The following is a 26,405-nucleotide window of genomic DNA, read 5'->3' on the forward strand; positions in this document are numbered from 1 at the left end:
GTCAGGGCATATTAGCATCCCACGCCCCCTATGGCAGATGGGAGTTGAATGCTGAAGCCAGAGATAGTCGCTTGCCTAAGCCATCTAGTGAGTTCATATGAATAAGGTAGAATGTGCACAGGGAATTCTACATCACTGCAGGATAAATACATTTTCCTAGATTATTCTCCCTGTCACTCTCTCTCTTAAAAAAGTCACTTATTAAGCATCTTTTCCATCATGTGGCTAATGCACTCAACTGCAGTTCTCCATCGAAAACAGGAATAGTGACGCATGTCAACAATAGACTGCATTAAATATCATAAACCAATTTACAAGCCATAGGTAGTCCTGTATATAATCGGAAGGGGATAAAGCCTTGGAACAGGCACCCTCCAGATGTTGGTGAACTCCCACTCCTATTTTCTCTGACCATTACTCATGATGCTGGATGGTCCAACATATAGAGGGGGCACCACGTTGGCTACCTCTGCCAGTCAGCTCAAATACACAGCAGCACTACAAGTTAAGTATCCTGCGCAGACAATGCCACCATCTATGGTGGTTGGATATACCAGCACCTCCACGCTGCCTAGGCGGATCGTTGGGCGCAGGGGGCTGTCCAGCCTAAGAAGGAAACTGAACGCAGCGCTTCCACGAGGCAGAGCCCACCGACCACTTTTTGTTCTCCTGCTAGAGAGATACCGAAAGAGGCTGCCTGTTATTGCCGGCAACATGGGGGGGGGGGAGAGAGAATAAGACGGAGAAGAGTCTCTTTTGCCCCCTAAGACTGGGGTCGGTGGGTGGGTGAGCAGATAATACGCCGGCGTGAAAGAAAGCAAGGCACCTCCTCTTTCCTATCCCATCTGAACAGCTGTCGGGGAAAGGGGAGCGGAGTCGGGGATGGGTGATCACTGCCAAGAGTCAATCTGCCCGCAAAAAAAAGCCAGGCGTGAGGTTGTTTTGGTGCTGCTGCTGCTGTTGTTGTTATGTCTATTCGGCTAATTTAGTCTTTGACTGCCCGGGAGTGTATATGTTGGAGAGGGAGGGAGGGAGGGAGGGGAGGGAGGTATGGGGAGAGGAGAGGGCTTGTTTGGGTCCTACGCTGAGAACCAGCCGCTTTGGCTTGGGAGTCCTGAAGGCACCTCCTCGTGTTAGGAGCAGGTGACTGGGGAGAAGAAGGAGGGAAAAGAGGGCCAGCAGGCTTAAAAACTTGCGCAGGAGGAAATAATGTTGAGAGGCTGCCGCGGGGGCGGGCGGGGGAGGTTTCTCCGAGGGAAGCCAGCAGACCGCCCAGAGCCTTCGAGTGAACCTGACCCATCACAGCCTTTCCCGACATCTCTTCTCCCCCCCGCCCCCCACGCGCGCAAGTGGGCACAGGGACCCACGAAGCCGCCCCGTCCTCTGCCCGCACCCCACCCCGCCGTTAAGTCCAACGCGCGGCTGCTGAGCACCACCTCCCTGAAAGGATGCTGCAGCGAGCATCTCTGGCGGGTTGGTACCCAAAGTGTGCGCGTTAAGCGAGGAGGGAAGGATGCTGGAGAAGGGACCTACCTGGTTCCGCGGAGGAGCTGCCTCCTGTTCCTCCCTTGGCAGGACAAAGAGCCGCCTCCCCCCCTCGCCAGTCCTCGCACTCCGGCACTCGCGCAGCTCCGGCTCCCCCGCCCCGACTGGTGACAGCGCCGCGCGCAAAGGGATGCGGAGCTATATAAGCGGCGCAGGGAGCGGCCACCCAGCGGCGCCCGCTGCCTCCCAGCGCCTCCGCTCTCAGCCCGCTCTGCCGTTCCCACTGCGGCGGCCAAACCGTGAGCCGCGGCGCCCTCTGCCGGCGGAAAGGAGGCACCGTTGCGCTGGAAGCCGCTGCCTCGTCCCCTCGAAGTTGGAGACGGAGTCCGTCCATGAACTTGGCGGTGGCGCAGGAAGGAGCTGTGTTGCTGGTTGGAGGCCTCCGATGAGCATGGGCTTCGGCTGCAAAAGGAAATGAGGGGAGAATGGCTGCCTTGTGAACCTCCAGCACAGGAAGACGGGATCCAAACCAGGATTTTCAGTGCTGGTGTTGGATATTGTCTCTGTCAGTCGCTGTGTTTTTTCCTGCTCTGGAGGGGAGGACTCGAACCGATGACTTCAAGTTCCAATATAGGAGATTCCGACTAAAGATCAGGAAGAACTTTCTGACAGTAAGAGCTGCTGGACAGTGGAACCGTCTCCCTCCGGAGCAGCGGCGTAGCGTGGGTTGTCAGCACCCGGGGCAAGGCAAGTAATTTGCGCCCCATAACCCGGGGCAAGGCAAGTAATTTGCGCCCCTAACCTGCCACCGCTGCCAGCTTCTTGCTGCTGCCTGGGCCGGGTATTCACAGTTCTACAAATCTTTGGCGCTGGCTTGCTCCATTAGTTTAACTTGGGGGGGGGGTGAGAGAGAGATTGCAATCGTGCTATGTGCACCGAGAGGGGGGGCACGGTTGTAACGCAGTGGGGGGGAGAGAAGAAGAGAAACTAGCAGGAGAACCTTGATTTCCCTCTGCAGCTCTGTGGGGAAGGAGGGCGCAGACTGGGCTCCTTCCTCGCCACAAGATCCCTCGGCTGGCCGGGCCAAGGCCCCGCGGGGCTCCTCCGCGCTCCCCTCCCCCGGCCGGCAGCGCCTGCAAAGGCTGCGGGTTCTGCTGCACCTCCGTCTCTCTTTCCACTGGTAGCGAGAGCGGGTGGGAGGAGGCCACCCGGGAGCCGGAAATGGGTGCCAAATAAGGAGAGCGGGGCGGGCCTGGATCCTGGCCTTGTTTGGCGCTTCCCCTCTGCCGGTCGCCCAGCCAAGCCCGCGGCGGCGAGGCGATACCCGCGCAGGGGGGCGCCCACCCCTCGGCCCCCGCCCGCCACTGCCGCCGCAGCACCTGCCCGCTCCTCCCAAGGGGCCTCCTCTCCCTCCCGCCTCTTCACAGCAGTCCTCGCGGGGCGGACAGGCTCGACTCTCCCCTCCCTCTTGCGCCCCATCCCGCGCCCGATCCTGGCCAGGCTCCGGCTCCGGACCTCCTTGCTGGCGCCTGCTGCTCCCCCTGGTCACCCAGCCCGACCCCTCCTCCCAAAGGAGCTGAGCCCCGAGGCTCTTCGGTGACTCTGGAGGTGGCGAGTGCGCCCCCCCAGATGTTGCGCCCGGTGCGGCCGGCACCCCTTGCACCCCCCACGCTACGCCACTGCTCCGGAGGTTGTGAACTCTCCTTAATTGGAGATCTGTAAGCAGAGGTTGGATGGTCTTGGATGCTTTAGTTGAGATTTTTGCATTGCAGAGGATAGGACTCGATAACCCTTAGGGTCATTTCCAACTCTACAATTCTATGATTCTATAGCAGCATAGCCTTGGAGCTTTTTGAACCCTTTCCTTTCCCCATTTCAAGGCCGGCAAAGGGAAATGTGCACCTCTGAAATGGGCTGTGTTGTAGCTACCCAATACTCAATTTATTGAACAGTTTGATAAATTATATTAAGAAGTCACACCCTTGTTGGGGTGCTAAGTGTATTCATTCCAAAAGCTCACCACAGAAAGCAGACTTTTGCAGAGTTGTCTATACTAGGCCAACACCAACATTTTTTTGTTGTTGTTTAGTTGTTTAGTCGTGTTCGACTCTTCGTGACCCCATGGACCAGAGCATGCCAGGCACTTCTGCCTTCCACTTGGTCAAACTCATGCTGGTAGCTTCGAGAACACTGTCCAACCATCTCGTCCTCTGTCGTCCCCTTATCCTTGTGCCCTCCATCTTTCCCAGCATCAGGGTCTTTTCCAGGGAGTCTTTTCTTCTCATGAGGGGGCCAAAGTATTGGAGCCTCAGCTTCAGGATCTGTCCTTCCAGTGAGCACTCAGGGCTGATTTCCTTAAGGATGGATAGGTTTGATCTTCTCCTGCAGCACCAACACCAACATACACCACTATATATACATGCAAATAATAGATGTTACAAGTAATCATCTCTCTCTCTGAGCCCAGAGAATGTTCTTTGCTTCCAAGTCCTTACTGTGTTAAAGTCCACAGAGACGTCCTAAGCTGAGTTGCTTGCAAAGCCCTGCAACTGCTAGAGTTCTCTGAGTTCGAAAGTCTGGGAATTTTTCAACTTTTTTCTCAGAGAACTTTTTCAAAATTGCTTCACTGGAAGCCACATTTCCAGCAGATAGACTTCAGGGATTCCTACAATCTCCTAACACAAGCCACACAGTAGGGTCTAACATGAGCTCTTTTAAACACAAAGTTACTCGCCAAATCTGCCCAATAACACATAAGATAGTCACAAGATGCCTGCAGGTGCATTGTGGTGAATGAGCCATCTCTGCTGACTCGTGAAGAGTTAACCCATTAACTGCATTCCTTAACAACCCCCACTCCATCAATGGAACTTTCTTCTAGGGAATGTCTTTAAAATCAGGAAACCTGACTTACAAAATGTATCATCTGAGCTCTGATGGACCATCAGGCTAGTGCTGCCTGGTAAAAGGTAAAGGGACCCCTGACCATTAGGTTCAGTCGTGACAGACTCTGGGGTTGCGGCGCTCATCTCGCTTTATTGGCCGAGGGAGCTGGCGTACAGCTTCTGGGTCATGTGGCCAGCATGACTAAGCAGTTTCTGGCGAACCAGAGGAGCGCATGGAAACGCCATTTACTTCCCGCTGGAGCAGTACCTATTTATCTACTTGCACTTTGACGTGCTTTCGAACTGCTAGGTTGGCAGGAGCAGGGACCGAGCAACGGGAGCTCACCCCATTGCGGGGATTTGAACCGTTGACCTTCTGATCAGCAAGTCCTAGGCTCCGTGGTTTAACCCACAGCGCCACCCGTGACCCTAGTGCTGCCTGGTACATTAGTACATTGGTACATTAGGCCAAATAGGGCACTGCCCCAATAACCCCAGGCTGCCCTCAGCCAGCCCCTACCTGGCTGCCTTTTTATTTACATCCAGTCCAGTAGGTGGTGCTATCTGTCAGCTCCTCCTCCTTAATTCCAGTGATTTCCTACTTGTACAATTCTTCAGGGAGGCGGGAGGGGACAAAACTATAATTAGTTGGCTCTGTCTATCATTGGCTCTGGCACCACCTACAGTTAGTCTCCCTGCCTTCTGCCCTACCAGTGTTAATAGTTGCAAACTATTTTATGCTGCCATTATACATTGAAGTTTTTCCTCTCCTCTTTATTCTTCCTCAATTGTTTTTAATTACTAATGTATATTGCATTTTTAATATCTTGCTATAGGCCAGTGTTTCCCAACCTTGTGCCTCCAGCTGTTTTTGGACTACAATTCCCATCATCCCTTGCCACTGGTCTTGCTAGTCAGGGATGATGGGAGCTGTAGTTCAAAAACAGCTGGAGGCACAAGGTTGGGAAACACTGCTATAGGCTACCCAGGGAATATTTATTGATAAGTGACTATATAAATAGAAATAATAATAATTTTGCTTGTAGTATGGCTGCCCCTCTAGCACTGTAGTAAGCAGCATCCCTACTCATCTAGTGTCTTGATTTGGGGCAAAGAATCTCATGATTGTTAGGGGAGTTATGCAAAGAAAAGTTATGACTTAGAGCAAAGCACACAGAACTGAATGGAACTAAATGCCTTTGTTTTTGTTTATCACTAAAGTTGAATGCCCCAAACAGCTTTTTAATAGCAAGCCTGTAGGCAGGAGTTTCTGCAACAAGGAAGAAGCATTTCAGATTTTGTAAGCAGGCCTCCTCTGTTGTGGCCTGGTATTCCAGTGACAGCACAAACATCTGGATTAATGCTGCATTGAAACAAACTGACATTTACAGCTGAACAGTTGATTAAATGTTAAACTGCTGCCTTAATCCAGTAGAATAGAATAGGAGAAGAGCCCTAATGTATTCGGTCAAAGTCTCATCTAGCTCTCCATTCTCTTCTCACATGGGAAGTCTGAAAGCAGGACCTGAGCACAGTAGGTTTTCTATTCCAATACATGTCCCTCTGTAGTTGTGGATTCAAGTAGGTAGCCATGTTGGTCTGATGCAGTCAAAATTAATAAATTAAATTAAAAATTGTCCAGTAGCACCTTCGAGACCAACTACGTTTGTTCTGGGTATAAGCTTGCACACGAAAGCTTACACCCGGAACAAACTTAGTTGGTCTCTAACAGACTACTAGACTATTTATTTATTTATTTATTTATTTATTTTATTTCCTTTGTAGTTGTGTTGGCTTTGCCCATTTAAGAATCTTGCTTTGGTTTACCTACCACAGAAATAACTTTCTAAGCACCTATTATGGGAGGACCTTTTTCCATTGATGCTGAGTTTGTCAAGAAAGGTCTCACATCAGCCTAAAGTCCCAAAATTTGCAGAATCAGCTATTTTGAATGGAAAGGGGCATTATCTCAGGACCAGCCTTGGCTCTCAAAAACTCATCCTAGCAGACGGAGCTTGCAAGATACATTCCATCCAGCTGGGGTATTGCCTAGGTAACAAAAGCATCTGTTTAAGCCATCCTACACACAAGTCATTAATCTTTAGCTGGTGGCAGGAGCGCCAGTCACCCCTAAAAGCATCACTGAATCTTTAATGATGGGGCTCTATGGGGAATGCAATTGTTCACAGTCTCCTTGCTATAAAGGATCCCTTACGTAGCCAAATCATCACAGAGAGGCTCTTTATTCTCAAACTGATCCAAATACCTCCAAGCCGACCAAACTGGGGGGGGGGAGGGGGAGAGAGAGAGAGAGAGAGAGAATGAGAGAGAGAGCCCTGTGCTGCCTTTGAGGCTGAGAGTCACTTCTCCAGCACAGCACTTTAGCAACCGATTATCATCTATGGCATTAATGCTTTTGATCACCAAGTTCAGCTTTGCACTCCAGAGGGCAATCAGTGCTCCCATCACACCTAATCAAATGCTATGTAAATGCTGAAAAGAAGGCTTTGTTCCTTTAGAATGGTGTGTGTGTGTGTGTGTGTGTGTGTGTGTGTGTAGCAGCCCCCCAAATAACTGTCAAAGCAAATGCTGCTGTTGGACAACACAGTTCAATATATTCAGTGTGGGAAATCGTATGAGAGCCTAGAGTGAAACGCCTTCCTTCCAGGTTAATATTTATTCTGCTATAGCAAATCTGCTACAGGGAAATAATAGGAACGGTTGGAAAGCCCTGATAAAGCCTTAGTTGACCGAATGGCTTGGACCACAAAGGGAAAGCCTTGTCAAAATTAATTCTGAAAGCAAAATGTGTTCCTTTTTAATCCAGATTGAAGATGCCGATTTTTTTTCAGATAAGCTCAATAGAATAAGCCCACTGATGAGGAAAGCAACAGAATAAAACTTCATGGTGATTGCCCCATACCCCCAAACATTTCTCTGATGAAAATAGGGCTGTCCTATTCAGTAATAATAATATTTCAAAGTACTGTAAGTAAAAACATAATAAAATGATACAGGGCTGCCTTTAGATGTCTACCAAAGGTTGTATAGTTACTTATCTCCTTGGTTCAGGAATCACATAACTCCATACCCTCCAACATTTCTCCGATAAAAATAGAGATGTCCTAAAATATCCTCCAACATTTCTCAAATGAAAATAGGGACGTTCAAAAGCAGGACAATGCAGAATCAAATAAAAAACCAGGATGGCTTCTGTAAATCCAGGACTGTCGCTTGAAAATAGGGACACTTAGAGGGTTCTAGAAAAAAAGCATTGGGCAGGGCATGGTCTTGTTGCCAAAAACTGAGAGAGCCAATAGCTCACCGGTAGAGCATTTAACAGCGCAATCCTAACCATGCATATTCATACAAACATTCTATTGAATTCAGGGAGGGGGTTAGAATTCTTGCTGCAGGGGTTAGAACTGCAGTTTAAGGCTGTGTACACACTATATACCAGGGTCGGCAACTGAAGGCCCATGGGCCACAAGCGGCCCACGGGGGTCGTTTAACCGGCCCACAAGCCGCCCTTGAACTGAGCTACCCGCTCGGCGAGTCCCCACACGCTGCACTAAACCAGCGCAGCACAGCGTGGGGACTCGCTTTCGCAGTGCCAGAAATCGCGCCTGCGCAGACGCCGGAAACCACAGGCGTGCGCACAATCCAGCTGACGGAGGGATATCCGCTGGAGTGAACCGGCCCAGGCAAGGTAAACTTTGCCGACCCCTGCTATATACCCATGAGCGTAAGGGGGGAGGCAGCTGCCCCTCTAGATCAAGTAGAGCTATAGAAATACTTAACTAACTGACCAATTATGATGGTTCTGCCCCCCCAAACAAAAATCCTATGCCCATGTATACAGTGGTACCTCAGGTTACATACGCTTCAGGTTACATACGCTTCAGGTTACACACTCCACTAACCCAGAAATAGTGCTTCAGGTTAAGAACTTTGCTTCAGGATAAGAACAGAAATTGCGCTCCGGCGGCGCAGCAGCAGCAGCAGGCCCCATTAGCTAAAGTGGTGCTTCAGGTTAAGAACAGTTTCAGGTTAAGAACGGACCTCCGGAACGAATTAAGTACTTAACCCGAGGTACCACTGTATACCTTTAAAGCACATTCTAAGCACATTCTTTCCCTCAAAGGATTCTGGGCACTATAGTTTATTAAGGATTGCTGGGAATTGTAACTCTGGGGGAGGTGGGGGATAAACTAGAGTGCCCAGAATTATTTGAAGGAAATGAGCTTCAAATGTGCTTTGAAGGTATAGCATGTACGCAGCCTCTGGATCCAAAGGAAGAACCGCCTGGTTCTTTCTTCTGACATATGATAAGGGGGTAGTGTAAGGAGAAGGGGAAATAAAGGACCTAGAACAAATTTACACCTCGTATAATGCAAATCCGGGATCTTTCAGGACTCTATTGCTGCAGAACATGAACTCATCTATCAGACAAATTGTCATTCAAATTCAGCTAGACGAAATGTCCTGTATGCTTAAGGGATTGTGCCTGAGAAACCTGTGAAATCATATGACTTTATTAAATGGAGCAGCATGATGGGCCCGGCTGCTTTTGAAATTAGTGCTGCTGGAACTGAGAGTGACAGCAAACAGTTTTGCTTTAAAAAGTGATTGCTTGGAGATTCATTTTTTTCGCTCCATGCTGTCTTTTATCATAGCAGTGGTTTGCTGGAGCCATGTAACTTGTTTGCCTGATTATATGGGTGTCTGAGTAACGACAGCTAACAAGGCCATTTGGGGCAATGCCTCTCTGCCAACATCAGTGAGTGAGAGAAGATGCTCCTTCCATTGGGAACAGGGGATTCTAACCTTCATAGAGTGCTGCTACAGCAACACGAGTGGCTACGTACAAATGTCAGCTCACTCATGAGGCTGGCATTTGGTTATACTTGCTAATTTTGCAAGTGCCTAAATAGAACTATTCATGTGAGTAATTAAATAATTACTACAAGCTATGAGTAAGGGATGCAGCAGCAGGCTCCATCATCAGCTAAGATAAAATGCTAATGGTTTTACTCCTGGTAGAATGAAAGAAGTGGATACTGTTCTGGGTGAATGCACTGGAATCAGTGTTGTTGTTCCTTTTAATCAGTCCATCCTGAATGCAGGAGATCATTGAAGTGTCTTCAAAGGCTGTCTTGCAAATGGAAACTTAATGGCCTAGTCCTAAGACTTGCTGAGTGGGCAAGCCAGTGCTTACAATGGCAGGGGTATGCTAGCCACAATGTCAGGGTCATAACATATTGTATTACCTTACTGTAACATTGCAGAGATCATATCATAAAGTTGGAAGGGACCCTTAGGATCATCTAGGACCCTCGTACCTACGGGACCGCCTCTCCTGGTATGCCCCACGGAGGACCTTAAGGTCCATAAATAGCAACACCCTAGTGGTCCTGGGCCCTAAGGAAATTAGATTAGCTTCAACCAGAGCCAGGGCCTTTTCAACACTGGCTCCGGCCTGGTGCAACGCTCTGCCTCATGAGACCAGGGCCCTGCAGGATCTGATTTCTTTCCGCAGGGCCTGTAAGACAGAGTTGTTCCGCCTGGCCTTTGGCTTGGAGCCAATTTGACCCCCCCCTTTCTTTTTCCTTTCTCCTCCTGGGAAGAGGCTGCATTTTAATATGTCAATGTTGTATTTTAATCTTGTTTTTAAGTTGTATTCATTCAACTTGTTTTTATTATTGCTTGTTAGCCCTAAGCCCGGCCTTGGCTGGGGAAGGTGGGGTATAAATAAAAATTATTATTATTATTATTATTATTATTATTATTATTATTATTATTATTCCAATCTCCTGCAATGCAGGAATATGCAGCTGTCCCATAAAGGGATCGAACCTCCAACTTTGGCGTTATCAACACCATGCTCTAATCAGCTGAGCTATCCAGGTCATCTGTTTAGGATCAGAGGTGGTTAATGGTGACCTGCCCCATCATTAAGATGTGCATGAGAGATTCTGCTCCAGGAACCATTGCCTTCAGAAGTGAACCAGGTGGGGAATCAGAAAAGGGCCTTTTTCTGTGATGGCACCTTGCTTGTGGGATGTACCCTCCCTAGGGACATACAACCGGCATTTGCTTTGTTGTCCTTTCAAACCCAGGCGAAAATAGTTTTGGGCTGGATCACTTTAATCTCATTGCTTCTTGTTTTTCTTTCTGCTTTAACCTTTTAAAACAATTTTCTTGCATTGCTTTATTGGCTGTTTTGAAAGCTTTGTCGAAAAGGTGACCATTGAACTAGGGATGGAAGGATCAATCTATTTTCAATTCCTGTCAGCTTTGCATGCGTTCATTCATAAGTCTGCTCCATCCCGTTTCTGCACCATTCAGTGCCTTCTTTTTATCACATACACATTGTGTTTTATCTGAAAAGACCTTTTTGTATGTACATTTAAACTGAAATATGCATCTTGCTTTGCTTGTTGAACTGAGAATGATATCACAAAATTCAGTGAAGTGTAAAACTGAAGGATCACTGCATTCCAATCTACATATTAGTCCAGGAAATGCAAATCAGGCTGACTTGCTTAAAAATGCAGATTGAACAAAATACTCAAGCATCCCTACTGAGAAACGTTTTACAGTGCTATTTTTCTAGAAAAAGAGGTGCCAGAACTCAACATGAATGCCTGCCTTGTTCTCTTAAAATAACAATGGCTCACACCTGAGAGGTGCCAAACTGAGTTCTGGTGAGTTCCAAATGAAAAAAAAAAGCCCTGGTTAAACCCTAAATGGTTTGAAAGGGAGTGCCAGAGTAACAGGCTGTGGCGTACCAAGCCAGGTTGCCTGATTCCAAGCAGAGGAAGAGTCATAGACATTTAAAGCACCCAGTTGCAAAAGGAGATCAGACAGTTGTGGCTTCTCCTCACTGTTGGCTCCCTGATCATGCCATGCTATGCTTCTCCTGCTTGCTGTTATTGCCTGCACTCCAGTCTCCAAGCAGTGAGAACTTCCCCAGAGCTCAGTTTCCTTGGAATGAAGGTCAAGACTGTGGTGTCTTTAGGATATATGGTTTTATTTACACATATATACCATCTGAGTCTAGGATAGGGGAGGGGGACTCAAAGTATTAACATAGGCAGATCTTGCCCCCCCCCACTAGGTTTCCAGGGATGCAGTTTGGTGAATCCCCTCTTAACTACTGGCTAATTTTAATTTTTCTGAAGAGAAACTACAGTACTTGGAGGCTTAGGGAAGTTACCGGTAAAGAGAAAAAAAGGATTTATTTTTCAACAAAACTGGTAAAACAAAAGATGTGTCAGGAGATAGACTTATTTGAGAAAACAGTAAACTATATACAGTGGTACCTCAGGTTACATATGCTTTAGGTTACACACTCTGCTAACCCAGAAATAGTACCTTGGGTTAAGAACTTTGCTTCAGGATGAGAACCGAAATCGTGCTCTGGCGGCACGGCGGCAGCAGGATGCCCCATTAGCTAAAGTGGTGCTTCAGGTTAAGAACAGTTTCAGGTTAAGAACGGACCTCCGGAACGAATTAAGTACTTAACCCGAGGTACCACTGTATATGGTAAATTCAGTGTGTGTTACAGACTTCTAATCAACGTACAACTTCTTTTTTGACGTCAATTCCTTAAACCTAATTGTATAGGTGTTACAGCTTAAGTCTTAATACTTAGGTTCTTAAATAAGGTGGTACTTTCTGTCAGTTTCCCAACTTCTAATATGCCTGGGACTCCTCTATTAGTATAACAGACCAGGGGATCACCACACCCATCCGAACTGGTTTGGGATTCTTCTCTTTCCAGAAGTTCTCCCCTCTCCTTACTAAATTGAGACCCAAGTAGAGTGTTCCTTCACAACTCTACTTCACCTGTCCCCAATTCAGCTTCCCAGTTTTTCTCATCTGTATACTGTTAAAAGACTGTGGCAGAGAACAGTCCAGAATCAGGAGCAGCAGAGGAGTGGGGCCAGGAGATAGAAACGAGGCAGGCTGCTGAAGAATCTAGGGAGATTCCCCCTCCTGCTGCGGCCACCTCCCCTACCCCTTGGTCTCCCAGAACATGGAGAGGAATGAAGAGGGCAGAGCAAAGAGAGACAAGATGACAGAGCCTTAGGCTACTGGGGAAAGAAGTGGAGGAGCCTTAAGAGAGCAGTGGGAAGGCGGAGACCTTCAGTCCTCACAACTGCTTCACTGGAGCAAGACCTGATTGGAAGGGTTGCTGTGACCCTAGGACTGAGCTGTTTTGTTTCTTTGAATAAATGGTCGGAGGCAGTCGTGCTTCTGAGTAACGGTTGCTACTGTGCTTGGGTCCTGCTTGTGGTTTTGCATCTGGTTGGCTACTGTGGAATAAGGATGCTGGACTAGATGGGTCATGGGTCATGGGCCTGATCCAGCAGCTCTTATGTTTAGGAAGCAGAGCTTTGGCGAAAGGGGGGGGGAGGAACACCTTCGTTCTGCAATGCTCAACTACCGATTAAAAGCAGCACTGATGAAGTTACTAAAATATGTGCTGAAATTTCTCCTTAGAATCCACATGATTTATTAGCAGAGGAGGGCTTTCTCTACCACTGTTAGCAAACGTGCCAATGCCAGAGCAGACTTCTTAATTTAATCTTGTCATCTCAATTTATACAGGACATGGATGGGAAACCACATTAAAATTAATGCCATCTGGCCAACAAAGGGCTCTCTCCTGGTTCAGAGATGGGCTGCCAGTAGAAGGGGCATGCTGAGCAATTTCGATGACATTTTTAGGTGATAAAGTTAGTATGTGGAATTTTATTTGATTTTAGCTTTTTTAAAAAAAAAATTGCCGCTTAGAAGAACACTAAAAACTAAACATTATTCAACAAGCAATAGATCTGGAATAATCACAACCCCCTGCAAAAAAAAAATCTACAAATCAAATCTGAATAAATTTTCTTTACCAGGGTTAAGTTAAATTCCACACCAGAGCTCAGGTATCTAAACTAGTTATATTTCCTATTTCAACATGAGAAGTTTTAGAGGCAAGGTGTGTATCTTGGAATATAACCTTCCATTTTCACCTGGATTTTTACATTAAAATTTGTAGCTTGCTGTGTGTGCTCGAGTTCGGTTTTCTAAAGCAAATCCAGATCAGGACCACAATGTGAGGGGAAAGGGGATTTAATTTGTCCTTACTATGGTCCTGATCTGAATCAAGACCCCTTGTGAATTCCAGTAGACTACAGGTGAAAAGTTGCTATTAGTGTATCAAACAAGGGGAACTGAGTTTGCTTATCATATGCTGTACTATGTAGAAGCCAGTCAGAAGGTTAGTAGGATCACCCATGATCTCCTTTGCACTCCCACCACACCACAAAATAAGCTATCTTTTCTTTGTTTCATTATTAAGAAAATAGAGTTACCCACCTTTTAGGATCTGGGTTTCATGCCTCAAAAGAGCTACTTGATCTGCAGGTAATAATGCTTGTCATCATGCTGTGAAAACCTTCAGCTCTTGATTTCTGCTCTTGATCAGGCTGCTGTTAGAAGATGTAAGAATAGGTCAATTTCCAGAAAGGTAGCTGTGTTTGTCTCTTGCAAAACACAACCAAACCCTTTGTCACGTAAATACAAAACTGATAGCAACACAAGCAACGTAACAGGCTGTATGTAACTATAAAATTCTTTTTAAATGTAATTCAACATATATATCAAAATATATGGTTCTATAGACCAACGTAACATATAAATAAAACATATTATGAGAAATAAAAGTCCAGCCTGTTACGTTGTTTGTGTTGTTATCAGTGTTAGTCTCTTGCAGCAAAAACAACAGAGCCCTGTGGCACATTTACAGACTAACAAATTTATGATGTAAGCTTTCGTATACTACAGTCCATCAGATGCATGAAGTCTTATCGTGAGCTGCAAGTACATGTACATGCACACACATACATACATACATGCACACACACCCCAACACTATATATATATGAAGTTTGGAGGAGGAAGATTGTAACACTGAGGGAAGAAGGAAAGAATATTCAGAAAACACCGACCATTATAATTACCTTATTAGCAGTGGCCATTCAAAAGAAACAGGAGTTGACAACACATACATCCTAGCATTGGTAAGCCAATTAGCAAATGTAGCACTGAACCATTTAATGTATTAAATGGTTTTCACATTGCAGTCTGCCCCTGAAGTTCCTTTGTTCAAGGATGGCCTCCTGAAGGGTAGCTGCAGCGTCCTCCGAGGCTGAAATATTCCCCCAGTGACTTTTCTATGCTGCTATTTCTGATGTTAGTTAATTTTATTACGGTTGTTATGTTACTAAACAGGTAGGAATGGTGATCAATTTGATTTGGTTCACAATAAAGGCAAATTTGCACTTTCTGAACCATATGTGAACCAAAAGGCAGCCATCATTTGAAAATTACCCACCTCTGAATGTTGCAATGCAGTTCTTCAGCCATGTAATATATAAAGAAATGCAAATGCTATGTGCAGTGTGCATAAAAGCACATATACAGGTGAAAATAACATACAGATGTGCATTGTATTAGAGGAAATGGCTTGCAAAAAGTGCATATTGCATACAAAATGTGCATATTAGGAGAAATTGACAAATTTCGCCACTCCTTTATATGTGTGATACTGCTTTATCCTAGTGAGTTTGCAACAACCACAGAACAAAACAGTGAATTCTGTAAACATATTTTGTTTTGTAATAAATAAAAAGAACCCCACAATAAATCATTTTAAAAAATCTTTTAGACAACATTTTGGAAATATTATTCATATAACAAGTGTCACATTTCATACTTGAAAAAGCCATTTGCTACCTTACTATTTATAAGACATTGTTGTACACGCTTATTTGAAACCATTTTGCACTTGTATTGCTTTATATTATGGCTCGTTTTTTCCCTTTTTTAAAAAGCTAAACAGAAAAGAAAAGGCCATTTACTGACACTCTATATAATAATGAGTAATAAGCCTGTCGTTAGCATTTCCAGGGAAGGAGTCAAAATGAGATGCAGGAGGAGGCCAGGACAGCCATGTGCTTTTTTTTGGTCTGCTTCAGCACAGCAGGGGCTTCCAGCTCAACATCCATGACTAATTTCCCATGTCTTTTGCCAGCATTTGATAAGCTGCCACTCTGTCAGTTTGGCTGGCTGCCCCTGGTACTCTCCTTCCTTGGATCCCTATCGGAGGTTTGGATGGTCCTCAGCAACAATCTTTTGCTGATGTTGGAGTGCTAGCCCCTTCCACTGCCAATGATGCTACCATCAAGCCATTATTTTGTACATCTCCTGCTTTGCTGCAGAATCAGCAGAAAAGGCAAAAGCTAGCTTGGGGCGCCCAGGAAAAGAATCAAAGATATTTGGTATGCTAATAGTGCCTGGTGGAGCTTTTTTGCTGTTGGTTGTGGTGGGGTTCTACCATTAGATTATAGAGAAACTGGGCTTCATCCAGTGTACTGCTCGAGACAGAGAGCCATGACAGTTTAAAGACCTATAAACCTATTGTGGCATAAATATCATGCTAAAGCAATTTTGTTGGTCTTTAAGGTGCCACAAGAATCTGTTCTTGCTGCAAGAAGAAACACAGCTACTTTTTCTTTGGAAACACGTTCATTCTGAAGGTGATCCTGCAAGAGAATAAAAATACATATAGGGATTTTACACAGGAGTTGAAGTATGTCTCTGTGTAATTTTGCCAGAATCAGCCTCATGAGTAGGAGTTTTGGAGAGAAAAAGTATATGTAGATGCTTAAGACCGACACTACCTTTATTTCTGATGTTCAGTGGTGAGTGCCTTCAATTATGTAGCCAAACAGCACCATCCACCCAGAAATAAGTACTATCAGCAGGTTCAGGGAAACCCCCAAGGTTTGCTAAAGTACAAAAAAGATCATTAGGGAAGCCCTTGAAAACAGCCAGTAGCCCAAAAATGCTGACTTTATTGGAAGTCAATAAAGACACCTGCCGTTTGATCTCCCCAACATGGGCTGGGAACCTGTGGACCTCCTGATGATGTGGGCCTACAGCTCTCATCACCCATGACCATTGACCAAGCTGGCAGGGGCTGATGGGAGTTGGAACCCAGCCACACCTGGAGGGCTCAGATCTCCATTCCTGCTGCCATACAATTTTATTCATTTAAATGCACCTACAGGGCTCAGAGGGGACGCGGGTGGCGCTGTGGGTAAAAGCCTCAGCGCCTAGGGCTTGCCGATCGAAAGGTTGGCGGTTCGAATCCCTGCGGCGGGGTGCGCTCCCGTTGCTCAGTCCCAGCGCCTGCCAACCTAGCAGTTCGAAAGCACTCTCGGGTGCAAGCAGATAAATAGGGACCGCTTTCTAGCGGGAAGGTAAACGGCGTTTCCGTGTGCAGCTCTGGCTCGCCAGAGCAGCGATGTCACGCTGGCCACGTGACCCGGAAGTGTCTCCGGACAGCGCTGGCCCCTGGCCTCTTGAGTGAGATGGGCGCACAACCCCAGAGTCTGGCAAGACTGGCCCGTACGGGCAGGGGTACCTTTACCCTTTACCTTTTTACAGGGCTCAGAGATGGCCTGCATGCTGTATGTAGAAAGGGTTAGATACCCATTCCTGAATGCATTCGGCTGTTTTTAGAGGAAGAAAATTACATGGGAAGATCCAGTCATAAACCTCCCATATAATAACTATTTTCACCCTTTTCACTCTTGCTCTTTGGATGTATAAACAAGCCAATGCAAGGAGGGCTAACTCTACTGAATTAGGCAACTGGAGGTATCCTACCTCAGGTGCTAAATGCTGGGTACCATTAAAGGACATCAGATTGTCAGTTATTTTGATGGTGATTATGATAACCACCATTTGAGGGAGTACTATTTGAATCTTCTGCCTCAAGCATCAAAATGTCTTGAGCAGTCTCCGAATGAAACAGGAGACCCTGCAAAATTGCTTGGAGCTAGCTATCTGTCAGGCGCCCCCTGGAGGTTTATAGAAGTCTCCAAGCAATAAACAACAAAAAAGCAACCATTTTTGATAGGTTATATTAGCCATATATGGGGTTCACAATTAGTGACACCTGCTCCGTTCATGAGAAGTGATTGTTGATATGTCAGCCCTCAAGGCTTTCTTGTTCAGATGTAATGGCATGATTGCCCCCACTTCATCTACTTAATTGGCATTAGTCATATTCAGAAAAGGAGCTAGTCTGTATTCTGAATATTAATTTTTTTTACAGGATAACAGCATCTAGACATATTTAATTGGGTTTTCCTAATGAAATTTTAAATGAAAATTGCTTCACGTTCCTGAAAATGAGTCATGCCTCTTCATGTGGTAAACAGCCTATGGATTCCCCACACCATATGAAAATATACTGAAGCTGAATAAAATTCAATTGTAAATGGGAACAGAGATGTGGGTTGGTTATTTAAAGGGCATTAATCTGCACATATCTCAAAAGCAGGAGCAGCCAATTAGCTGCCATCCAGATGTTGTTGGGATTACAACTCCCATCATCCCTGATCACTAGCAATGTTGCAGGGATGATGGAAGTTGTATGCCCCACCGGTTAGTCCTATAAACCAGACTGCACTGTTGTGCCATGTGTTGTGGATTCTGGTACCTCCAACCAGACATACATCAGGGACTGAGCACATTCAGGCTGGAGAGAAGTGTTAGCTTCTTCAAAAGCAAAGGAGCTTTAACAAACACAGTAGTAAGGCTAAGCACTGAACGAATCTAGGTTTGCAAACTATTAAATGTGAAATTAATATAGTTGGCCGTCCCTATTTTTTTTTAGAAGGAATTCTTATCAGAGTGCATTGTTTGCTAGCAGTATGAAAAGCATTTCAGAAGCAAAGATGAATCAACCACATTAAGAGAAAACAAAAGCCTTAATCTTTGTTTCCATCATTTTCTTTTTATTAGCAGAGACAAAAATAGGCATTGAGATTTTGAAAAGTAACCAAGTTGCACTTACATTGGGTTTTCAAAAGATGGCGCTTAACAGCAAGATACTATTGTCCAGATAAAAAATGATTTTATGGCACCTTGAAAGATGGACAGATTGACTGCAGCACGTTGTCACATGCAGAAGTGTTATGTTCATAATACAAAGAGAGAGAGAAAATGCAAAGAGTGGGCCAAAAAGCTATGAAGAGCTACTGTCTGTGAAATGTTTCCACAAAGCACAGAAGTAGACAATATGCACATAATGACCATAGTAAATGTATTTATGTCATATACGTTTGAAGATGGCCTATAAAGTATTGACAGTGCATCTTGTATTTCATCATCTTTCTGGTCCAAAGGTTTACCAGCTTTCTCTTGTCTCTGTATCAACGTAACCCCCAGATGTTTTTGGACTAGTGGTACCTTGGGTTACAGACGCTTCAGGTTACAGATTCCATTAACCAAGAAATAGTACCTCGGGTTAAGAACTTTGGTTCAGGATGAGAACAGAAATCGCATGGCAGCGGCGCAGCGGCAGTGAGAGACACCATTAGCTAAAGTGGTACCTCAGGTTAAGAAAAGTTTCAGATTAAGAACAGACCTCCAGAACAAATTAAGTTCTTAACTTGAGGTACCACTATTATCCCTGGCCATTGGCCAAGCTCTTTGGGGATGATGGGACTTGCAGTCTATCAGCATCTGGGAGACCTAGACGTAAGAGAGGGTGAACATACTTGGAATATATATTTGACAACTGAAGATAACACTTTGTGCCTTTGGGCAAAGGGGACTCTGGTCCATGGAAGGCTCTGGGTTTAGCAGCATGACAACAAAAGGGTGATGAAAGGCAGAGCTGGGGAAGCCAATAGTGAGGTTGAGTGGTACCCATTTGGCTAATACCTCTAAGTGGCTTCCAAGTGCTTTCCTGATCTAGCCATGTAAAAATGTGACATATCTGATAGCTCCCCCAGACTTTCTTTTTATTGTGCCCATGATGATACTGAGAGCAGTTAGACGCGATCCTATTTTCAAAACTGTGCCTGCAAAAGGTTTGGGGCAGTCATATGTCGCCTCTGTACTATACATTTAAAGCATATCTGGCAGAGCTGCAATTCCTGGATTTCTTGGAAAGTGGGATTTGTTAGCCCTTTCTCCTAACAAGAAAGGGCTGAAGAATCACCTCTTTCCATCTGTACCTCCTCAGACACTGAGCTCTACTTGGGAGACCTTTCTCTTGGTGTCCCTGCCAGGAAATGTGTGGCAGATGTTACTGGACATGAGTTAATACTTTCCCATACTGCCCCCTGCCTCCAGTAATGGAATAACCCTCCTTGGAGAGGCCCGTATGGAGCCCATGTTGTTTTCTTTACAGCAACGGGTAAATTTCCCCAGGCTTTTACAATAATTTGTTTTAACTTCTACTTATTTAAAACGTTTAAATTCCTCTTTAAAAGAAATTCCCATTGGACACTACAGCACCTGAGAATGGCCACATGGAAATCCATGAACCTATGAGAAGTTTTTAGGTCCACTTCTTCCTGTGATGTCACTTCCTGTTATGTGACCATCGGAAAAACCTCTTATGCTAATCTGGTTCCAAGTTGTTTCGGGCTTTGTAAACTAGTAATTTAAAAAACAACTTTAAACTTGGCTTGGTAGCAAATTGGCAAAGCTTTTAACTCCGTTTTACTATTCTCCTCCCCTTGCATTCCAGAATGCATTATTTTTTATTGTTACCATTTTATTGCTATTTTGTAAGCTGCCAGAAGAACTTTGTTCTAGGATGGTCTATGCACAAAATAATGAAAAAGAGCTGGAGAATAAGGGCCAGAGCAGCTAGGACAAAAATCTTGCATTTTATGGTTGAATGAACAGGCAGAATATGGTGGATCGTGGACAAAGCTTGGCAAAATAGGACTTTTGAGATCTAATCCTGGTTGGACATGATCTTAATGTTGGGCCAAGGAAATGCTAGTTGGTTGGCAGCAACCCTCACCACCTTACAACTCTGCCCCCAAATCAAGCCTTAGATCAGGAATGTGTTCTCCAGGAAAAGTGCTAAGATCTAGAGGTGTCCAAAAACCTTGCAAGGGCATTAACCTCTGGCAGGCAGATTCTGGAAAGCATAATGTCATGGACGCCTGTTAATATGCAGTCATAATCGACACCACTGTTCTCTTTCTCTCCCCACCCCCTGTTTACATAACAAACATTGCCTTGGCTAGGTCAACACATCCTGTGCTTGTACTTCAGGGGATACGTGCTGTCCACCACTGTGCATGTGTTACTGTATGTGCAAGCAGGCAGAGTGGTCAGGCCTGGAGAAATACTGGGGAGGAATCCAGCAGTGTTCTGATGCCCTGAGCCAGGAGGAAGGACTTCCTATATTCTTTTTCCTCCAGCACAGCATGCACGTAACATGCAGAACAGCAGGTAGCCCTTTTCAGCTTCTGGTACATACCATACGTCACACAGCATAAAAATGCAAAGCCGTTATCCAAACAAGCCCAAGTTCTATAAGGGATGTGGACCAGAGATAAGATATTCCTGGAGTACTGGATGGGAGTGGAGGAAAATGTAGGAATCCCACGGAATGGGTTGTGAAATGTCTTCGGAAGGAAGAGAGAAATAGCAGTCAATGTGTCTTATTTTATCCGAAAGTTTGTTTGTCGAGTAACTTCTCAGAAACTCACTTGGCACCTTTTCAAAATGAATTTTTGGGTGTTGCATTGTTGACGGTCAGAAAGAACAATGCATCCCGCTGAATCAAAGAAGTAGCATCATCAAAGGAAGTTTAGGCGCAAGGGATTAAATCTGGAAGTTTGTAACAGAAAATCAGAGGGAAATGGAAGACACTTCATCAAAGGTGATGAAGAATGTGAAAAGCTGAACTGCTAGAACTGTGGCACAAAGGGTGGGAAGGAAATATGCTGATGCAAAGCTGGATCCTCCCTACTGTCTGCTCTACATGGGAGAACTGCACAGGATCAAGGGAATTTGTACAGCTTTGGTCAGGAGGAGCTGTTTTTGCAATAGGGAAAGGGAACAGAAAAGAGGGGGCCAGGCTGCTTCTATCTCCCAGAGAAGAGTTCTAATGAGGGCACTTGCAAATGGGGGTTAATACTGCAAATGGTTCAAGTCAAATGCTGCGAACAGGGCATGGGAAACAGGGATTTTTTGTTTTAACCTTTCTGGATTTCTCTGCCCCCTACCCCAAAAAGTGTTGACCTAGGTTAAGTGGGTATACGAGTTGGCATTTTGATGCCAATGACATCATCTGGATACTGCAAAATGCTTGCTTGTTGTAGAGCATAAGATTGGGTTTGTGGGTTCGAGACCCATGTTGGACAAAAAAATTCTGCATTGCAGGAGGTAGAACTAGATGACCCTCGTGGTACCTTCCAACTCTACAGTCTTAAGATTCCATGATTCTATATTGTTTAAGGAGTATTAATCCAAAACTACAACCGCCTGGAAGCATCCTAACTCAAGGTTCTCCAGTAGATTGCCATATATCCTCTTTTTCCAGGACATGTCCTCTTTTCTTATGGGTAGAGTTGTCATAGTGATACATAGTTAAAAGTAGAAGTTGGCAAATGTGTCCTCTTTTTTGCTTCTGAAAATATGGCAACCGTACTGATTAAAACAAAAACCCGGCTCATATGCCAGTGCGGAATAGTTGTTAAGAGTATCAAACTAAAACTCAGGAGACCAGGGTCCGAATCTCCACTCAGCCATGAAGCTCATTGTGTAACCTTGGACCCGTCACCGATTCTCAGCTTAACTTACCTCATGTCGATAAAAAGCAGAGGAGAACCATGTGTGCCATCTTAAGCTCATTGGAAGAGATGGAATAATAATAAAAAATAAAATTACAAATATGCACGCGCACAAACAATTCTGAGCCAATTGACAGCCTCAGTCTCTGCTTCTCTGATGTAACGCTGCGTAATGAGGATTGCACAGATTCCACCAGAAAGTGCAGAATCCTAAACACTGTCACTTTTGTTAAGCACAAACTCCAGCTTTCAAGATCTTACAAGAAAGTGATTAGAGAATGTAATATCTCAGAAATTAGAGCAGGCCTTCCAGTGAATGAAGGGATGGTGTTTCAGTGCTGTTCTGCTCTTACCTTGTTCTTTTCCCAAGGTCATTATTTCCTGCCTGCTGTAAGCATTACCCTTTGTTTCCTGATCTTCTCTGTTTCCATTCTCACAATCCCAGCAAGAGAGAAACCTGCAGTGCTACTTTTCTAGAAAAAAGAGGTGCTGGAACTCACCATGAACGCCTCCCTTGTTCTCTTATAAAGGCAATGCCAGAACTGTTCTGGTGAGTTCCAGCTGGAAAAAAAAGCCCTGGAAACCTGGAAGAAGAATGAACTAGAGTGGTACCTCGGGTTAAGAACTTAATTTGTTCTGGAGGTCCGTTCTTAACCTGAGGTACCACTTTAGCTAATGGGGCCTCCCGCTGCCGCCGCACAATTTCTGTTCTCATCCTGAAGCAAAGTTCTTAACCCGAGGTACTATTTTTGGCGGAGTCTGTAACCTGAAGCGTCTGTAACCTGAAGCGTCTGTAACTCGAGGTACCACTGTATGTGCAAATATAGGTAGGTGTTGCTCAAACTTCTGTATGGTTAATTTGGTATCCCTACCATAGGCTAAAAACCCCCTTTGTAGGGTAAATAGGAGCCAACTCCTAGGGACCGAGGTCCCTTCAGCTCCCCACCCCCATAAAAATATTTGAGGGAGCCAGCCCCTGAGTTGATGGGCATTGACATTCAAATGGTGTGTTTGTGCCGCATCTTGTGATCGTTTATGCAGGGCAGGGCTTACCTGCCCCCCCCCCCGTATTTTATTCAAGTTGGCACCCCAGCTGCTTTTGAAATTGCACATTGGACTTGGCCTCTTACCATAACTAGTTCCTGGGTCTGTGAAGGTACAAAAAATGTGGCACTATTGTTGTAGCTACCCTGTAAGGTAAAAAAATTAAGTAGTTCCTGCAAACGCTGCTTATTTATGGACGTGTTGCTGTTTTTCTTACTCCAAAGGCCTTGGGCATCTGTAGCTCCAGACAATTTCTGAACATAATTACACAAAATCTTCCATGTGATCTCTGAAGTGAATCAGTTTGCTGGGATTGTGATGCTGCGTTCTTTTTCTCTTTTATTTTCAAGCTCTGCTTTTCACTTCTGGTTCCCAAAGCATCCATATACTGCTTTCTCTGCTCTTATGCAAACACTGTAAACCTTTTTTTCCCTAAAAACCCTGTCACCCTTGCTGTACAGGGAATTTGGGGTGTACGGGAAGGGGTATGAAAACAAGAACAGGATCCAAATGTGGCTTGAAGAATCACACTTTTTTCTTCTTCTTTTAAGCCGAGGGAATGCTCCGCCCCTCCACTCCACATTTTTTCTCCTTTTCAGTGAGACCAGAGCTAAATAAGCCACTATCAGTTTCCTACAGATCCTCTAAGAGCCGTTCTCATTCATTATGAAGCCTGAGTTACGGAAGCAATCTTCCTAAGGGCCACTTCCCCAGCTAGAGCGCCTGCTGTGATGTGATTCATGTCCTTTGTGTTCCATGCAGAATCTGGGGATGTTTACGAAAAACGGTTCATCTAAATGCGGCTCGCAATTCCTTTTTTCTTTTTTCCAGAAGAATCTCAATTCGGGAAGGAACGAGAGTTACATCACATCGTACATTAGCTCATTTCCACCCCCAAGAACACATCTGGCCCTGCTTTCACCACCCCAGCAGAGTTATTAAAAGCATATAGGAGAATGGCCAGTCAGAAATCCCAGAGAACATATTTTACAATCTAGCTGCTAATGGCTTGGTGGCCCACAATTCCAATTTTCTCCATTGGAATCTATGCAAATGTGAAGGCAAAGGCCTGAGGTGGAGCTATAAAATGTTTATGAAGCAGCGGTGGAATAATGTCTCTGAATAATTTACACATTTTGCGGGGCAAATGTGATTAGTGATCCTGCTAAATAATTCTGCCTGATGAGGCATCCTGCATAATTCGGAAGCACGTGTCGTCCTCCTTTATTTGTTTGCCAGATGTAGCTGTGGCCTTTCCGCTGAAATCCTCAAGGCGACTCACAAAGGAAGAACATTCAAAAGGCGCCGTGAAAATACTTAGAAATCCAATCGTAAGATTAAAAACGGCACAAAACCAAACAACAGTTTGGTAAAATGTACCAGTAAAATAACCATTGGATTATGCCAAGGTTGCAGGTTCGATCCCTGTATGAGACATCTGCATATTCCTGCATTGCAGGGCGTTGGACTAGATGATCCTCAGGGTCCCTTCTAACTCTATGATTCTATCATTAAAGTGAGAACTGATCACATCAAAGTGCATTTTAAAACAGATGTACTTTGCCATCAAAGTGTAGCAAAAGATGGAGATCAGCAAGGCTTCTTTTTTTAACAAGGTGGGTGGGTGTCACCATCAAGGATGGGGGAGAAATTTGTTCAGCTAATCTGCACTTCCCAAACCAATACATAGTAAAAAACAGCTGTCATTCAAAATTCACAGTTCTCTGAGTATTTGCAGTGCAATTTTCCAACCAAAAAATGTGTAACTGAATTATTTATTTCCATTTATGAATCGCTTCCTATAACACATCTCGAAACAGTTTAGCAATAAAAACATCAGCAATGAGAGCATATATAATAACAATTTCAAATACAACACAGACTGGGATAAAAATTTCCACATAAAACACTTGTTGGGGGGGGGGGAGTCTCCAAAAGGTGCTGGAAAGGCAACAGAGGTGTTTCCTTTCTGATGTCTAATGGGAGGGAGTTCCAAAGGGTACATAGAAATGAATTATTTTGTGAGAGGGGGGGTTGTTCTTGGTTTGTTTTTGTTTTATTATGTATTTTGTGTTCTCATTTTGTTTTGTTTTTTGAATTTGCATTTTTTTTTATTTGTTAACATTCTTATATTACATCGGTAAACGTTGTCATATTACATTACAGGAGTTATATAATATAATTCCCAACATGTATACAAAATTTATATACAAATTTTGTATTCTTAATGTTATGAACTGCTGTGTGATCTTTGGGTGAAGGGCAGTATAAGGGCAGTATATAATAATAATTATGATTATGTTGAGGAGAACAATGCACAAAGTACATTATATGGCAGAAACTTCCTTTAAAAACACATATATTACACAAAATAGCGTCATGCAAGTATTAGGATTAATGTCACAGTAATGTAGTGCTGTAAGGAGGCAGCCTGAAATTAAGAAATGGAGAGAAACCCAAAATTGACAGATTCTCCACCACTGACAATTCCTTACCCCCACACAGCTTGATCTTATTTCTCTAAAGCTGTGGTCCCACACACACACTTAATATGGAATAAGACTACTGGGTCCCACACTGAGGTAAATATTTGTCAGGTTAAGCTCAGTACTAATTTTTTTAGGGGGGGGAAGAATTACTGGAACTCACCCATGACCGCCTCTCTTGTTCTTTTGCAATGGCAATGACGCCCACCTGAGAGGTGCAGGAACTGAGTTCTGGCTGGGGAAAAAAGCCCTGGATGGCAGGTGAAATGGCCAATCACCTCCTCATCTGACAGAGAGGTGACCAATAAAGGGAGGGAGGGAGGTGGTCTCTGAGTCTCTGAGGTAACTTGGGCCCAGGCCATATAGAGCTTAAAAAGGAATTACCAGCACTTTGAAATGGGCCTGGAAGCAACTGAACCACCAGTTGCCAATAAGCCGTAGCATTCACTCATCACATAAAAAAGTTTAAGCTGCCCCCCCTTGTTGCTCGCAACAAGGCCCACAGACTTTCCTACTGTTATTTCAGGAGCACCTGAACAACAGGGAGCACAACAGGGTAGCTATTTTGCATTCTAGGGTAATGAGCAAAAATTGGTTTTTCAGACCTCCCCCCGCCAGTCAAAATACATAGTACCTCAGTGACTTTGGCACCTGAAGTAGAAAATCCAACAGGCCCCTTGTTGGTTTGCATTTCTTAGTGCAGAAAGTATTGGTCTGATGTGTAGAGATTTTTCCTATTCTGGTTAATACAAGAGGATCCAAGAAGCTACTAGAAGCTTCTCTGTGTAAGAGAAGCAGACAGAAGGGTCATGGTTGTTTGGGTTATA

At 44.8% G+C, this 26,405-nt stretch overlaps 1 protein-coding gene across 2 annotated transcripts in view; it reads right to left on the minus strand.

The window, feature by feature from the left end:
- Positions 1 to 26,049, minus strand: part of MTUS2 (microtubule associated scaffold protein 2) — a 292,374-nt gene extending 266,325 nt beyond the window's left edge. The window contains exons 1-2 of one of the 2 annotated variants that reach the window (XM_081909297.1): positions 25,742 to 26,049; positions 13,746 to 13,855 (exon numbers count right to left, since the gene is read on the minus strand). The gene's annotated coding sequence lies outside the window, so the exon portion shown is untranslated. Of the gene's footprint in view, positions 1 to 1,533; positions 1,708 to 13,745; positions 13,856 to 25,741 lie in introns of those variants that run through there. The other variant, XM_081909296.1, reaches the window with a different exon arrangement.
- Positions 26,050 to 26,405: the final 356 nt, after the last annotated feature.

This window comes from Podarcis melisellensis (assembly GCF_964234715.1).
Source record: "Podarcis melisellensis genome assembly, chromosome: 4".
Classification (NCBI taxonomy): Eukaryota; Metazoa; Chordata; class Lepidosauria; order Squamata; family Lacertidae; genus Podarcis; species Podarcis melisellensis.